Source organism: Aquila chrysaetos, chromosome 13, assembly GCF_900496995.4.
Source record: "Aquila chrysaetos chrysaetos chromosome 13, bAquChr1.4, whole genome shotgun sequence".
Classification (NCBI taxonomy): Eukaryota; Metazoa; Chordata; class Aves; order Accipitriformes; family Accipitridae; genus Aquila; species Aquila chrysaetos.
The window spans coordinates 39723462-39737436 of record NC_044016.1 but is presented as its reverse complement, the minus strand read 5'-3'; the positions used below and the strand labels follow the sequence as shown (position 1 = coordinate 39737436).

Genomic DNA, 13975 nt, shown 5'->3' with positions numbered 1-13975 from the left:
TTTCTAAAACCCAAATCATTACACCAAGCAGACGGGTTTGATTCTTTGCTAACCCCCTGCAGAGAATGCAGGATCCATGTGAATTCAAACGTTACTGCTAATTATTCTTCTCACAGAACAGTAGGTACTATGCAAAGACTAAAGCCTAACACTAAAGTAAGGGCACTCCTGTCTCACTGGTTTGAAGTGTGAAATACCGACAGGAGAAGGACCACTGGGGGATGAGAGTTCTTGCAAGACCTAAAAACTTCAGGAAAGCAGTCAGTGAAATTTTTTCTTGAGGCCATAAGGCAAAGAGAAACTCTGAGGACAGGCAACTGCCGAGGGACGGAACATAGTAAGAACATTTACAGGTTTTGAGAGGTTTGGTGGTTGTTTGTTTTTTTATGAAGGTAGAAAGATTTAATTATTCAGAACAAAAAAAAGAACTAAATGAACCTGTCAATTAAAGTGACTGATAAAAGTTTATGGTTGTTCTAAAATATTTAATAGACAATGCTGAATATTTTATGCAAGAAATATTTGTGCTTGCAACAGAGCCTTAAAATTAATACAAACATCAAACCTAAGCTTTCAAACTCCCATAGAGGTAGCGAAGTAAAAGGTTTGTCCTCCTCTACCGATGTTTCAAAATTAACACTAACAGGACCAAAACTAAGACCCATGTAACTAGACTTTCATGTCAGCACGTTTACCCATAGCTGTCCCAACAACACTGAGTACTAGCTGCTCATTAAAATCTGTTTCCAAATGTGGATTCACTGGCATTTCGCATCTAGTCCTGACCACAATTTACTTGACTCCTAAAGGCCAGAAAGAGAGGCAAAGATTAACCCCAGGCTTCCGGTTCTGTGTTTTTAATTGAACTTAGGTTAGTAGGCACTTATAAAAATAACCAGGCTTTTAAATAATTATTGCAGCACTGCATTTTTTTCCTAAGAGAATACAAAGCAAACAAAAAGCTGACACGCACATAAGTTTACAACTGGATCCAAATAGCCAGCAACATTCCCTTCTATTGCATTTTTTCAGTATTTTTCCAACTTTCTGTGCCATACTTCCAGTCTCTATTCGTAAGTCCTGTCCAAGCTTAATCAACAACAATATTAATGTTGCTAATACTAATACCCAAAATCCTTGGGTAAATTTATACATCTATGGGAAAAGGAGCTTCCGGGACAGCTGATTAGGGAATAAATGACTTAAGTAGCAAGGCAAATATGCTAATTATTTTCATTTGGATGCTGCATCACTACCATTTTTGCATCATTATCAACCTGTTTTCTAGGCCAGTAATTAGGCTTCCAATGTCCACAACTGACTCATCCAAGCCAGGCTACAAGATGCAAACTCCCAAAACCAATTTTCAACACACCTGCAGTTTCAATTTTCAGCCCAAAGGACTCCCCACCACAGACTACTACACAGAACGCAGCTTCAACGTTAGCTAAGGCTGTTCTTTCAAGACTCACACAGATTATTGCAGTTCTGCTCCTTCTAGCAGAACTCTACAATATTTGATAAAAAAAGGAGCAACTGAAAAGTAAGCCAATTTCCAATATTAAAAAGAACAAAGATGATCTTTTGGGAAGATTTAACTCTTTTTTTTGTTTTCTTGTATAGCACACAATTGGGTAAAATTAGTAAATGTATTGGTTTGTACTTTGTATTCCTTCTAATTCTAAGGAAAAGACAAGCAGAAGCAGTTGCAGTCATTACATGGTCCATTCAGTACCGTCTCAATTTTAGCCACAATTTCCAGCCTTGCAATGATAAAATACATCTCTGTTAAGTTGAAGCAAGAAGATAAGTAAAAGTTAGCACCGAAGACTTGCTGTTCTTATCAACCCAAAGCCTGAAAGCTAAATCTTGCCAACACCCACAAAAACGCAGACCCTTTCTAGTACACCATTTTCAAGTTTGAACTACTTCAGATACCCTTCACTATAATTAACAGGAGATCCATTCTTCCAACATCACGTAGCATTTCTGTGGCTGAGGACATGTTCACAAAAATCTCAAAATAGCATTAACGTGCAAAAATTACTTTAAGTGTGCATAAATAAACCTCGTAACTACAAAATCTGATATCTCGTTCCTTCATAAAATAGAATAAGCTCTCTTAATTGAAGCCAAATAAAGTATTTCTCCTTGGGTATTGCAGACCACATCTGTTTTAAAAAAGCAATATGAAGTGCCATCTAATTTCTAGACTCTGGAAGGCATAAACTCATTTGTTTTCTCCTGTATGAAGAGAGTCTTACCTTATCAAGTAGCATCATCCTACATCCTCTCTGGCTCAAAACCATCTTTCCTCTCCGCATTGCAAAGATGAGCTGGGGGAAAAAAAAAAAAAAAGAAAGGAAAAAAAAATTGGCAATTTTGGTTTTTTTTGGTAAGGTTTTTACTATTATCATCACATATCCCCAGTATAAACTGGAACGTTACCATAACTTAAGTTACATGAATTACTCAGTCTGTGCAACCATCTTTAATTTGTCCATTCCCTTTCTTTCCTAATTAGCCCTGGTATCTCCTTATGAAAGATCAGAACAGGGTTTTTGTTCCTCTTCTAAGTATTTTACCTCAGTACTATATCCTGAAGTTTCCCATGGCTTTCATGCTAGTTTTTACTCTATTACTAACATGTAGTGTTAGGTATTGCTTTGCCTTCTGTTCCAGAAAACAACTTCTACTAAGTATTTGAGCCATCCCTGGCAGCCACCAGGACTCAGGACATATTTTAAAATGAAAATAAACTTCCCCACAATCACACAGCTATAAAGTCTTTAACATAAAAAGCACGTAACTTTATGGCAAGAATCATAAGAAACTAGTAACGCTGACCAGGATTTTCACAGTTATACAAACAGAAACATTTAACAGAAGGACAAGAGAAGTCGAAGGTAGGCAATAAATAGCAGCAGGACAGAGAAGAGCTACTATTGTTTTGCTGCAGAGGGCCTCTGTGAAAAAAAGCCACTTTCATTACTTTTCACAGTGCTGATATTTACTGTTTTCAGACAAGCCCACGATGAACCAGGCTGACCCCGCTTCTCATTAAACGACAATGCAATACTCATCATGCTTTGCTCAAACTGAGCTCTGGCTGAGCTCTTGGTCGGTATAAGGCTAACTAACTCCAAGGGGAAGGATAAAATCAGGCAGCGAGGCTAACAAACTCCAAAGGGAAGGATAAAATCAAGGCAGCAAGGCCTTCAGCCTTTCCTCCAAGCAGCCATTTTGTCCAGCACTTCCAAAACACAAATTTCCTCTCCTGTCTGGAGAAAGTTTCCACTCAACACCTTTCCCAACCCACATCTCCACACTCAAAGAGGGTTCTCCTCCCTCTTTGCGGCACCGCTTTCAGGAACACAGGGAAGTTTTCCTTTCTCTCACGGACGACCACGTTGGAAGACGACACGCGTAGGCGCGCGCTCCCTGCGCGCAGGCACGCTCCCGCCCGTCGCCGCCTCCTCGGGACGGAGGCTGCCCGCTGGTTCACCGCTCGCCGGGCAGCGCGCTCCCCTTCCAGAAACACCCCCGCACCGCCACCAGCCCTCTCCCCTCCGCCGGCGGGGCAGGCCCCGCGGACAGGCCGTTGGAGCCGTGGGGAACCACGCTCACCCATCAGGGTTTGAATTCGAACCGCCTTCGCCCGCCGCAGCTGCGCTGCTCTGGTACCGGCCCGGCTTTATTTTCCTCCTGCGGGCTCAACCTGCAGATGCCAAGAGGTGGAATAAAGTATGTTCTTCAGCCCGAACGTGCGGGCTGAAGGCGGTGGAGGGAAGAGGACTCCTGGGCGCTCACACGAGCCCCTGTCCTGGCAGTCCCCGGCAATTATAAAATCCCCTTGCAGCCTCTGGCAGGTGAAGTAAATCAGAGCAGGCTGTGCTGCTCTAAAAATTTACAGTTACCCACTCGGCCCCAGAAAGAAAAACGCGAACTAGCTTTCTGTTTCGCAATACCTTCTCAAATGCAGGCAAGACTTTGACCTTTTGCTTAAATGCACTTACCACGGAGTTTTCATTTTAATAAAATTTAACCTAGCGGAGCCTGAAAATCACCCAAATACAGACTGATCCATTTGCAGCATCATATTTGAGACATCTTGCTAATCAAGTCTGAGCAGCTTGCGATCTATATAAACTCCTGGAATAAACTTAAATACAGTGACTTATTAGCAGGAAATGAATACCGTTAAGCAGATCAAGGCAAATCTATTGCTGTCATTAGTGAAAAACAAATTATTATACGCGCCTTTGTCTCTTCTCGCTCTCCCTAGAGAACTAGTCATGTCTACAGGGCACAAGTGTAACAACAGCATTTACGTTAATATACTTAACTGGGGCTGGAAAATAAATCTCTTATATATAAACAGAACCCTCATCCCGGGGCAGGGAACTTGCTATACTTCACAATATGAGGCAAGTACAGTTCTCCTGGCTTGGAAAGAGAGACTTCCAACGTCCTTTCACACCAAACATGTCTGAAGGAGCAAAAAGCAATCTGTAAGTTCTGGAATACGATATTCCTAGTGAGGAGTAATACGTCCTGTTATATAAGACGATTGCATTTTGAAGTGGACTGCTTCATCAGGAGGATTGTGGGAATCATATCTAAAAGGTTTGGGAACTATGATTGAGTAGGTGAAGCTCTGGAAGAGGAATGCCTAAACACAGGTTTGATTTCTCTTCAAGCATGTTATCTTTGTAATCCTGGGCGAGTTCTGCAGGAAACCTCCCTGGGTTTTGTATGAAATGCAGCTACCCACCTTTGTGAGGTGTTTTAAGCAGACAGGCTCCAGGTAGCTTTCTCAAGCAGTGAAAGTAAGTGGAAAAACACCTTCCTCAATCAGGGCAGAAATACTAAATAAATTTCAACATTGGCTGAAGTAATGTTCTGTATTTAGCATTACAGCTTGAGAATCACGATGTGTATAGAGTACGTGAGAGAGAGAACTGCATGAAGAAAAGCACTCACGAAGAGCAAACCACGTAAGACCTGTCAGTGTAAGAGCTGCAGTCACTTAGACTGCATCGACAGCACCAGTTTGTTCCTGCACCGGAGCAGCTTCCTTGCTGCAGTTGTCCCGTGTCAAGGCTAGTCTTCTCCGTACTGCTGTTTCACTAACACCGTTGGATGCACTGCCTGGGTCTGGTTTGTAAAGCCTTATTAGGGAGACCCGGTGAAGGGAAAAAATAGGAAGCAGTCTGACAGCACATGGATCATATTAGACAAAGAGCAGCTATCTGACAAATATTTTGGAGAGGATGAGGATTACATCCTGTTATTACGAAAGGATACAGAGGAGTTTTCTCCAGATGTCAGGTGGGCTGTTGAAATGATGAGTGCTGTCGGGGCACTGTGTTATAAATGATGTTGTGGCATCACGAGATTGTCTACATCACACAATGCCTTCATAAGCTAAAAGAAAGAACCAGGGCTAATTAGCTCAAGTGAACTATTAACAGCTATCCTCTTTCTGGCACTCAAGCTAGCACCCTCGCATACACAGAACTCTGCTGTGAAGGCATACACGCTCATTCATCACTATCCCAGGTATCTCTGGAGCCTTGAATAAAGGTCTTATTATTAAAATTCCAGTGCTTGATCTTGACTGAAAGGCCAGGCAGACAATTACAGTATTTACAGTTGCAGTCTTCTGTCAAAGTGAAACAAAGGTGATAATCACAAGGTACTTGTGCTAAGTCAGATTCCAGTACTCCTCTTGCATTAAATTTTACCTTAAATTCAAAAATATAATTCCTTCTCCTGATCCTGTCATTTGCTATGGAAACGTTACTCCTCTGCACTCATTTTGCCCTGCCCTTCATTAACTTCTCCCCTCCACTCCTTTCCCCCTCCCTTACCCATTTAAATTAAAAATCTTGAGAATAGATCTTACGCACTGGCAATACATTAACACAACTTCATCCCGTTCTCAAAATCTGCTAAAGTGCTTCCTCTATAACAAGTAATATTTCTCTTTTTCTGCAAATTTGTCTTTAAAAGTACGTCACTTAAAAAGAAGATAGAGTTGTTTTCTTTAGCATTTTTAAAGCATATATGCAACAATCCTGCTCACCTCAGTAAAATAAAAATGCATAATTGCCAGCCTTAAAGCCATAATTTGCATTAATATTGTGAAGTAAAACTCTTATGCATGCAGTGCCATAATGGTAGCCTCAGCAGTTGTGTCTCTTTCTAGGTGGGCAGGGAAAAATATTGCTGAACACATGCATCATTGCTGACCATCCCCGAACAGAACTTCTCTGATTAGATTTGGGAACTGGCGAGGAATTGACTTTATCTATGAACTCCATTTCCTGGATAATGTTATTAATTTATTCATTAAAATGTTATCAAATTATTGAAAAGAAATCTCCGTCCTGAGTGTTAGATAACAGCAGCTCTGCTTCCCATCTCAACGGTACATTCACTTTAACAGGACTTTTAACTAGCAATATTGTTTAGTGATTTTATTATTACCATTATTCAATTCAGCTAAGCTTTTTTTTTTCTCCTCTCCCTCTTTGCACTCTGTTTACACTTTTTAATGAGGTTTTAATCTTCTCTGACATGTTTATTCAGGTTATTTGTTTTACAAAAGTAAAGGGCCTTAAGTATAACTGAGGAAATCAATGCTTTTTTCAACCTGGGTCCAAATCTCCTTCCAATTCTCCTTTTTAAATATTCCTCAGCCTGGGGGGGGGGAGTGGCGGAGCACACAGAGTTTTGGAGAATGTATGCAAGAAGGTTAGAGTTTTTTAGATTAATTCAACTAAAACTCAAATTCTTACGGAAGAGCTGTGAATTCTACTACAAATCCCCATAAGAATAATTGCTTGCAGAATTAACTTGAGCCTTCAGAGATTCACAGATAAACTTAAAAAGCATTTTTAAATAAAAACGCATTAAGTAGCATGGCAAACCTTAAGCTGGCATTGGTCACAGGAAATCAGCCTTCCCTTAAAATCAAGTAATGTGTGTTCTTTTCCATTATGCTCCTACAGTGTTTGCATATCTTGTTTGGGTTTGGTTTTAAAGGGATCAACATGTTGGGTGTATGTTGGAAGGACAGCCTGAAAAATCCAACTGCAAAGGCAACAAGTGTGAGTGGCTGGATTTTATGTGAAATAACCTAGTATCAGTTGTGGATTACTAGCTCCCAAAAATGTAGCTCCTTGGCTGAAGTTTCTCATACAGGAAAAAAATCCCACATCCACGTAAAGCCATCAGAACACCGTAAATGAGGCAGACATACTTAAGGCTTGAGCAACTGATGTTTCAAGTGAATTGTATTCTTATAAAGTATAACAGGCTGAAAAAGTCAATTGTCTGGAGGACTGTCCACAGTATTTGCTGAATCAACTCCCCTAGGATGAGTTCTTGCTTCTGTCCTTATTCTGCGAGCACTTTCCACACTATTGAAACAGGGAAGGACCCAGCAAATCCCTTCCATCAGTGCTGAGAAAATACTGCGATGTGGTTAACTACCTTCAACTCAAACATCCAAAGACAATGCCTATTACCCTGTTACCTGGATTAAAAAGCCTTAGAGCCTTATTGAAACATTTTGAAGGCTGGAAGGGCCATCATTACTGCCTTTCACTAGCATTATAAGGTTAAATTCACTTATTACGTTACATTCCTTGCTCCAGACCTGCTGTATAGTACCTCTATACAGAGAGGGTGCTGTAGCATGGCAAGAAAAGGGTGCTGAAAGTTAAGAATTTAAGTACCTTATTTACACTGACATCTATGAAGGATTTCTGTCCTGTAATACTTGTCATGCTGAATATACACAGTACTACCTTATATGTAAGATAGCTAATAAGATGTTTCTCATTTAATTTTCTGAGCAGCAGAAGTATTTAAAGAACATTAATGTAGTCAGACTTAATTTACTTTTTTTTTTTTCCCCAGGACTTGCAATCATTTTTCACCACCCTCACGCTAGTTAGCTATTATTTTGTAAATGAATTACTTCATTTAATTTAGTTTCAGATTTAATTGTTCCTTATTGGAAATGTCAGCTTTCACAGTTCATTAATAAGGGCACTGGTGGAAAGAAAGCAAGGAAAGAAGTGGGGATAGGGAGAAATAAACTTATCTTGCAAGTAATGAAGAGCTTTAGTTAATGTTATGTCCACATATTTGTTTTAAGTCCCTCTTGAACCTTGGTCTCTGGATTGACATTACTAGGCATATTTGCTGGAATTCAACAGACTGGCTTCTCTGACAGATGCTGCTTGCTGACAAAGATATACAACATAATCCTTGAACTGTTAAGGCTCTCCTCCCAAGTTAGTTGGCAGAAAAATTCTGAGGTGACAGCCACCTTCCTGCAACAGTGGCTTAAATATTCAGATGTAAAGATGGTTCTTCCAAAGAGGGCTGAACACTATTCTGAAAAATCTGTCTGAACATGCAAAACCGGGATTTCCTGGGTGAAATGCGTGTTGGAATACCTTTGGACAATCTGTGGAGTATTTGTATTTCTGGTCAAGGAACAGAATCCCACTGCATTAGACAATCCAAAGATGTCTACTGGAGAGCTGATTCCCTGGACCAGTGGCTACACACTGCTGAGTGGTAACCACCTTCTTTAATAAATAAACACTACCTTTAATCACTACAGTACCTCAGTTACCCTCATGAAAATATGAAAAATAACTACTCCATGTTTTTCCAGATGTAGCAATAACAAATCCCTTAACCCAAGGCATTAAATATTACTGTGCTGAATGAATTCCTGTAGGTAGTCCAACATTATCTTTTGGAGGTTTTTTTAATATATTTACTCGATGTGCGTGTGAAAACAAATAACGAAAACATATTATTTCTTTCTTTGCCAAGTAGAATAAAATGATTAATTGCTTTGACCGTTTCGTCTTTAGTGGTGACATTAGAGTGTTTTCTAAGGTTTGTAGGACCAAAGTGTTGGGTTTTTTTAAAGCAGTGGAACACTTGTGATAATGACAAACATAGACGTAATAATGTCATATCCATCCACTAATTGGAATACATTAAAAGTTTTAAGTTTGATCAAGATTTGTCACTCCCAACCACCAACCACCAGTTAATTAAGTAGATTACTGTCAAAGAAAAAAAAAAAAAAACAACAATACTCCACAAAATCTTTATGACATAATCAAGACTAGTAGTTAAAACTGATACATAAATCCAGCAATGAAACCCTGTATTAACATATTACTAAGTGAATGTATCTTGCAATCCATCCTGTATTTTGGATATTTTCTCTGTAAAATGCTTTCTAAGCTCATTTAGATCAATCAGCATTTCTGAAACACTTTCTATGAAATGGCTTTGACTTTGTGTTATTGGTCTGCCTTATGCTGCTTACACATGTTTAAATGAAAGGTTCCCCACAGCTTTTTGGGAAAGGAAAAAAAAAACAATTTCATTTTTTAAACAAGTAAATAGTGCACAGAGAATTGTGTTAAGAAAAAAAGATAAAATTAGAAATAAGCTTTTTTGTATTTATGCAGAGCCTCCAAAAAGACAATAGCTGAAAGAAAACAGAGCTTCTGTATGGGGAATTTATTACACATCAAGAGGCAAAATTGGCTCCATTTACCACGTATGGGAAGAAAAGAAAGATATTCTGCATTGCATATAGAAGAAGATATTAAGAGCTTGACTGAAATTATGGAAGAAATCTCCACTGTCTATGAGGCGTGTCGGATCAGGCCCTAAGAATAAGAGCTGCACAGTTCCATCCATCCCTAGTTTTGCCACAGACGTGCCCTCCAGTTCAACAAAACGTTAGGCATACCCTCTGCATTCAACAAATCACTTAAGCAAATGAGTCATTTTAAGCAGATGAGAAGTCCCTTTTAAGAGAAAAGATTTTATATTTGAGGACACAGTTGCGTTGGACCACTAGATTTGATCTCAGTAATGGGACCTGATTTCCAGAGATGCTTAATTACTTACTGCTTCAATTTACTTTGAATAGAAAAAAAAAAAAAAACACTAAGAAACAGAATAGACCCAGGAGGTTATTACCTCAATTTCCCCAAATATACAGCAGTGGACTAATTTTACATATTAGGGGTATTGATAGGTTTAAACTAGTATTTCAAAACCACATTTAGATTTTAAGATAACTACAATAGAAATGCAAAATATTTCTATAATAAACACTCAACTGTACAAACTATAATAATCTTCGGTTTTTCCTTCCCAAACAGCAAAGGCAAATATAATACATGTACTTATCAAGGTGAAATTACCCCATCTTGGAGAGACTATGAATGGAAAATTCTAACATGATATTTTCTTGGATGAAAGCTCCCATGCAAGTGTAAATGATTATCATTAAAATAATGAATTCTTTGCCTGGTTTAAGCTTTGCAGCTCACTCTTGAATTGAAAAGTGCTCTCCGCTCAATGAAACTCGGGGGTGTAATGTAAATATTCCACAGCATTTAGTTTTCAACTAAATTCTACAGACACATGATCAGGAGACAAAACCCCATTAAAAAAGGCTTGTGAGTAAGCACCCAGAGTAGTTGTCTTTCAATTATAATTCCTGGATAATGTGGAGGTTGGTGATTATTACCAAGTGTTTAAATACTAGCTCATCAGTTCAGATCTGGGTCAGGCAGAAAGTTAAGAAGAAGAGAGCTCTGAGATGTCCTGTATCAGATACGTTAGTTTCGGGTGATTTCCCAGTTGACATACTGATATATAAAAAAAAGCACCAGAACATCTCGCCAATTTAGGCAACTCTTGTCATTCTCAGCAAAGGCACCCAGAATTAAAGCAAGCACTGAGCCGTAACTGACCTCTCAACACCAAAACTGCTCCCTCAGATGTCCAAGGTCGAGACACGTTGTCTAGCACCACATTCACATGCACATTTGACCCTTGCCAGTATCATAAATGCTGAAGGAACATATAAGAGAACAGTGTAAATTAATTTTCACAGGCTGCCTCTACCCAAAGCAGAAGGAAAAGTTTTTAACCTGGCTTTTCATTAGGAAGAACCATCCAAGAATCAAGTTGTTTCTGGCTAATTCAGAACTTTCATCCTAACCATTATGTTTCAAGATTATATTCTAAGACACAGGAAAGGACAAATCAACATACTGCAAACAGTTTTGTGACGTAGAAAATTCTAAAGTAACCTCCTTGGCCATTTTGTTTTGGGGAGAAATAAAATTTCAAAATCTCAGGATGAAAATTCCTTCTATTTTCCAGCTCCATTTCTAGATTTTCAGTTCACTCTTCAGTGACTGTACAGCACAAAGTACCTTGTGCCTAGTCTTTGGAGCCTGTGCAGATAATGAGCACTTACTGACTTGAGTTAGATTTGGGAGTAATACGTTTGAAATAAGGCCTAGACTACTTTAAGCTGGACACACAGTATTCAAAATTAAAGGCAGCCTTTGACCATCTCTAAATTCACTTTTAGAGCTATTATTCATGAAAAAGAGATTCTAGGACTAGTTTATCAATGATAAACAGATTTTATTAGCATAGTCGCAGCATCAGTAGTAGTCCATCTAGGAAAGTTATTAGATGTGAGTACAATCCATGGTTCTAAGCAATGTCTTCACTGATTCAATCCCTTAATTACAGCAATCAATTGACATTAATATGACAATTCTGTGACCTACTTTGTAAAAGAGGTCAGACAAAATGATTGAATGGTCTCTTCTAGTCTTCAAACCTATAAATAAAAATTTATTAAGGTAGCTAATAAGTATGTATCAGCTAGATTGAGCATAGAAGCCAAGCAGTCTGAATCAAATTGCACAAGGACTTGAAGTTCAGTCTTCCACTGCCACAGAAGTGCTGGGATCAACATGCTGTTTAGGGGATGAATGTTGGTCAAGCCTCTGTGTGTTTGCCTCTGCCCTCCCACACCCTCCAGTTTTACAAGAAGTTTGAAAATCTTCTTCACATGCAAACTTTTAGCAATCTCAAAATCATTCCTAAGATGGAAAATCAATAGCCTGTTCACTGTTGTATTAATCCTTTAAAACCTATTTATAAATGAAATCTAAATTCAGATTTTATTATGAGGATTTGGGAAAGTTCTTTTGGCATTTAGAACAATTTCTTTGTACCTCTTGCATATCACGTTTAGCAAGTTAATTCATTTACGAAATGCTGTTTAATGAGGGACTCTTCCCCCAGTCATTTATTTCTTTTGGTGGCTTATATGCCATCAATCATGCCCTATGTGCAATGTAATGCTTTCACATATGGTAGCTAGTTGTGCCAACCTTGCTAAGAAATGTTCCCTTGTTTACTGTTATGGAGGATTGTATCTCTGTTCACTAATGTTCTCTAACTGCTATAACTTGATTGCTTTGTATGCTGAAAACAATAAAAAAGTTAATTAAAAATAAACATAGACAAGCAAGAGAAGTTAGACCCCCATACCATCAACATACAATTGTAAACTGTAAGCTTCAGTGTAACAGAAGCAGCTAAAACTATTTTTGATCCTATGTTGATGCTATACAAGCATGTCCCACAAACAAGAGGTGCAGTGTACTTAAGTACCTAAATATTTTTGTTGACTAAAGGAGCTGCATAAAGAAGGAGATATGAAACTATTCAAAAGGTAATGACCATTATTTCTAGTGTTTGTCTTGAGCAGTATTTGTAGTTGTACTAATTGCAGAAGATAAAGTGCTAGACTGGCAGTAGTCGTCTCCTTGACTCCAGCCAACTGTTGTGTACTTTCAACAAAGATATTGCTAACTGAGGACTTTCTATTTCTACCACGATGTAACTGGAAAACACCTGTGTGCACATTCACCTGAATATGTGCAAGTTTTCTGCCCTATCATTTCACCAGGCAGGTTTGCTAACTTTTCAGCATTTGTCTAAGATTTCTCAGGCACAGTAGAAGTCATTCCACTCTGTCCAGCTCTAGTGCATGCACAGCTCGTTCTTCCACTTGGGATTAGAATATACAAAGCTCACCTCACATCTAGGAAAAAAATGCACTGCATACATACCCCATTTTCTGCCATGTTCAGAGACGCGTACTTCCTAAGCCCGGGATAAACGTTGTGCTGGGTAATCCTCCTGGGACTTCTGAGCTGAAAAGTTTGGACCCTGCAGCATGCTGCAGAAAGCTTGGGGACAGAGCAAGAAGGACAATGTCAGCTAGAGGCTCTTGGGAGCAAGAGGAGTTGCAGATTTATATGGGTTTCCAAGCCCCCCCCCTTCCCCAAAGTAACTCTAACAAGAAACCCGACTACAGGCAGAAAGCATGCTTGGAGCCTACCTGCTTACCACACTGTGCTTTCCCAGCCACCCAACTTAGTTGCACTTATTCGTGCAGCAGCAGCTTTTCTGCCATTTGGAAAAAAAAAGAATCCTGACTCAATGTTCCTGTATTCTGGAAACTTAGTAAGAGAATATCCCCTCCCTGGCATCCAAAAAATGGCAGGCAGAACTAATATGAAAGCCAAGTAAAGAAATAGGACAGGTGAAAGTCATTCCAGGAAGTCTAAAATGTGTTTTCCAATGATTAGGAAAAAAAATAAAATTGATTGCTAGCCTGCAGATGTTCCGGAGCAATTCAGAAATAGGAAGATCAAGTCTTTTGTGGGTACTATTTAAACTGCAGTATCTGGCATTGAGCAAGTTAGGTGCCTCCATCCACAATCACAGTTATTTTGCTTTCTAAATGTTGACCAGATGGTCAGTTTTTGTGTGGCAGCAGTGTGTGTGTGTCTGAGGGGGCGGGAGGGTAAGGGGGGAGGATTGCAATTACGAGAATGTGTGAAACTCCACCGCTACCACTGCAATAAAATGACTGGAGTAACATCAAATTTAGATTCTATGCACATATATTTCATATGCATACAACATCATAACTGCCTGGAAGGAAAAGTCAGTTATTTTCTTTTTCTAAATCCTTTTTCCTTATCGGCTATAAAATGTTACAATAAAAAAAAAATAATAATCTCAGGGGTGA

At 39.1% G+C, this 13975-nt stretch overlaps 1 protein-coding gene across 3 annotated transcripts in view; it reads right to left on the bottom strand.

Moving 5' to 3' along the window:
* LRRTM4 (leucine rich repeat transmembrane neuronal 4) overlaps positions 1–13127 on the bottom strand; it is a 342097-nt gene extending 328970 nt beyond the window's left edge. For all 3 annotated transcript variants that reach the window (XR_003926398.2, XM_030035903.2, XM_030035904.1), the window contains exons 1-3: positions 13008–13127; positions 10818–10917; positions 2265–2336 (exon numbers count right to left, since the gene is read on the bottom strand). The gene's annotated coding sequence lies outside the window, so the exon portion shown is untranslated. The remainder of the gene's footprint in view (positions 1–2264; positions 2337–10817; positions 10918–13007) is intronic.
* Positions 13128–13975: the final 848 nt, after the last annotated feature.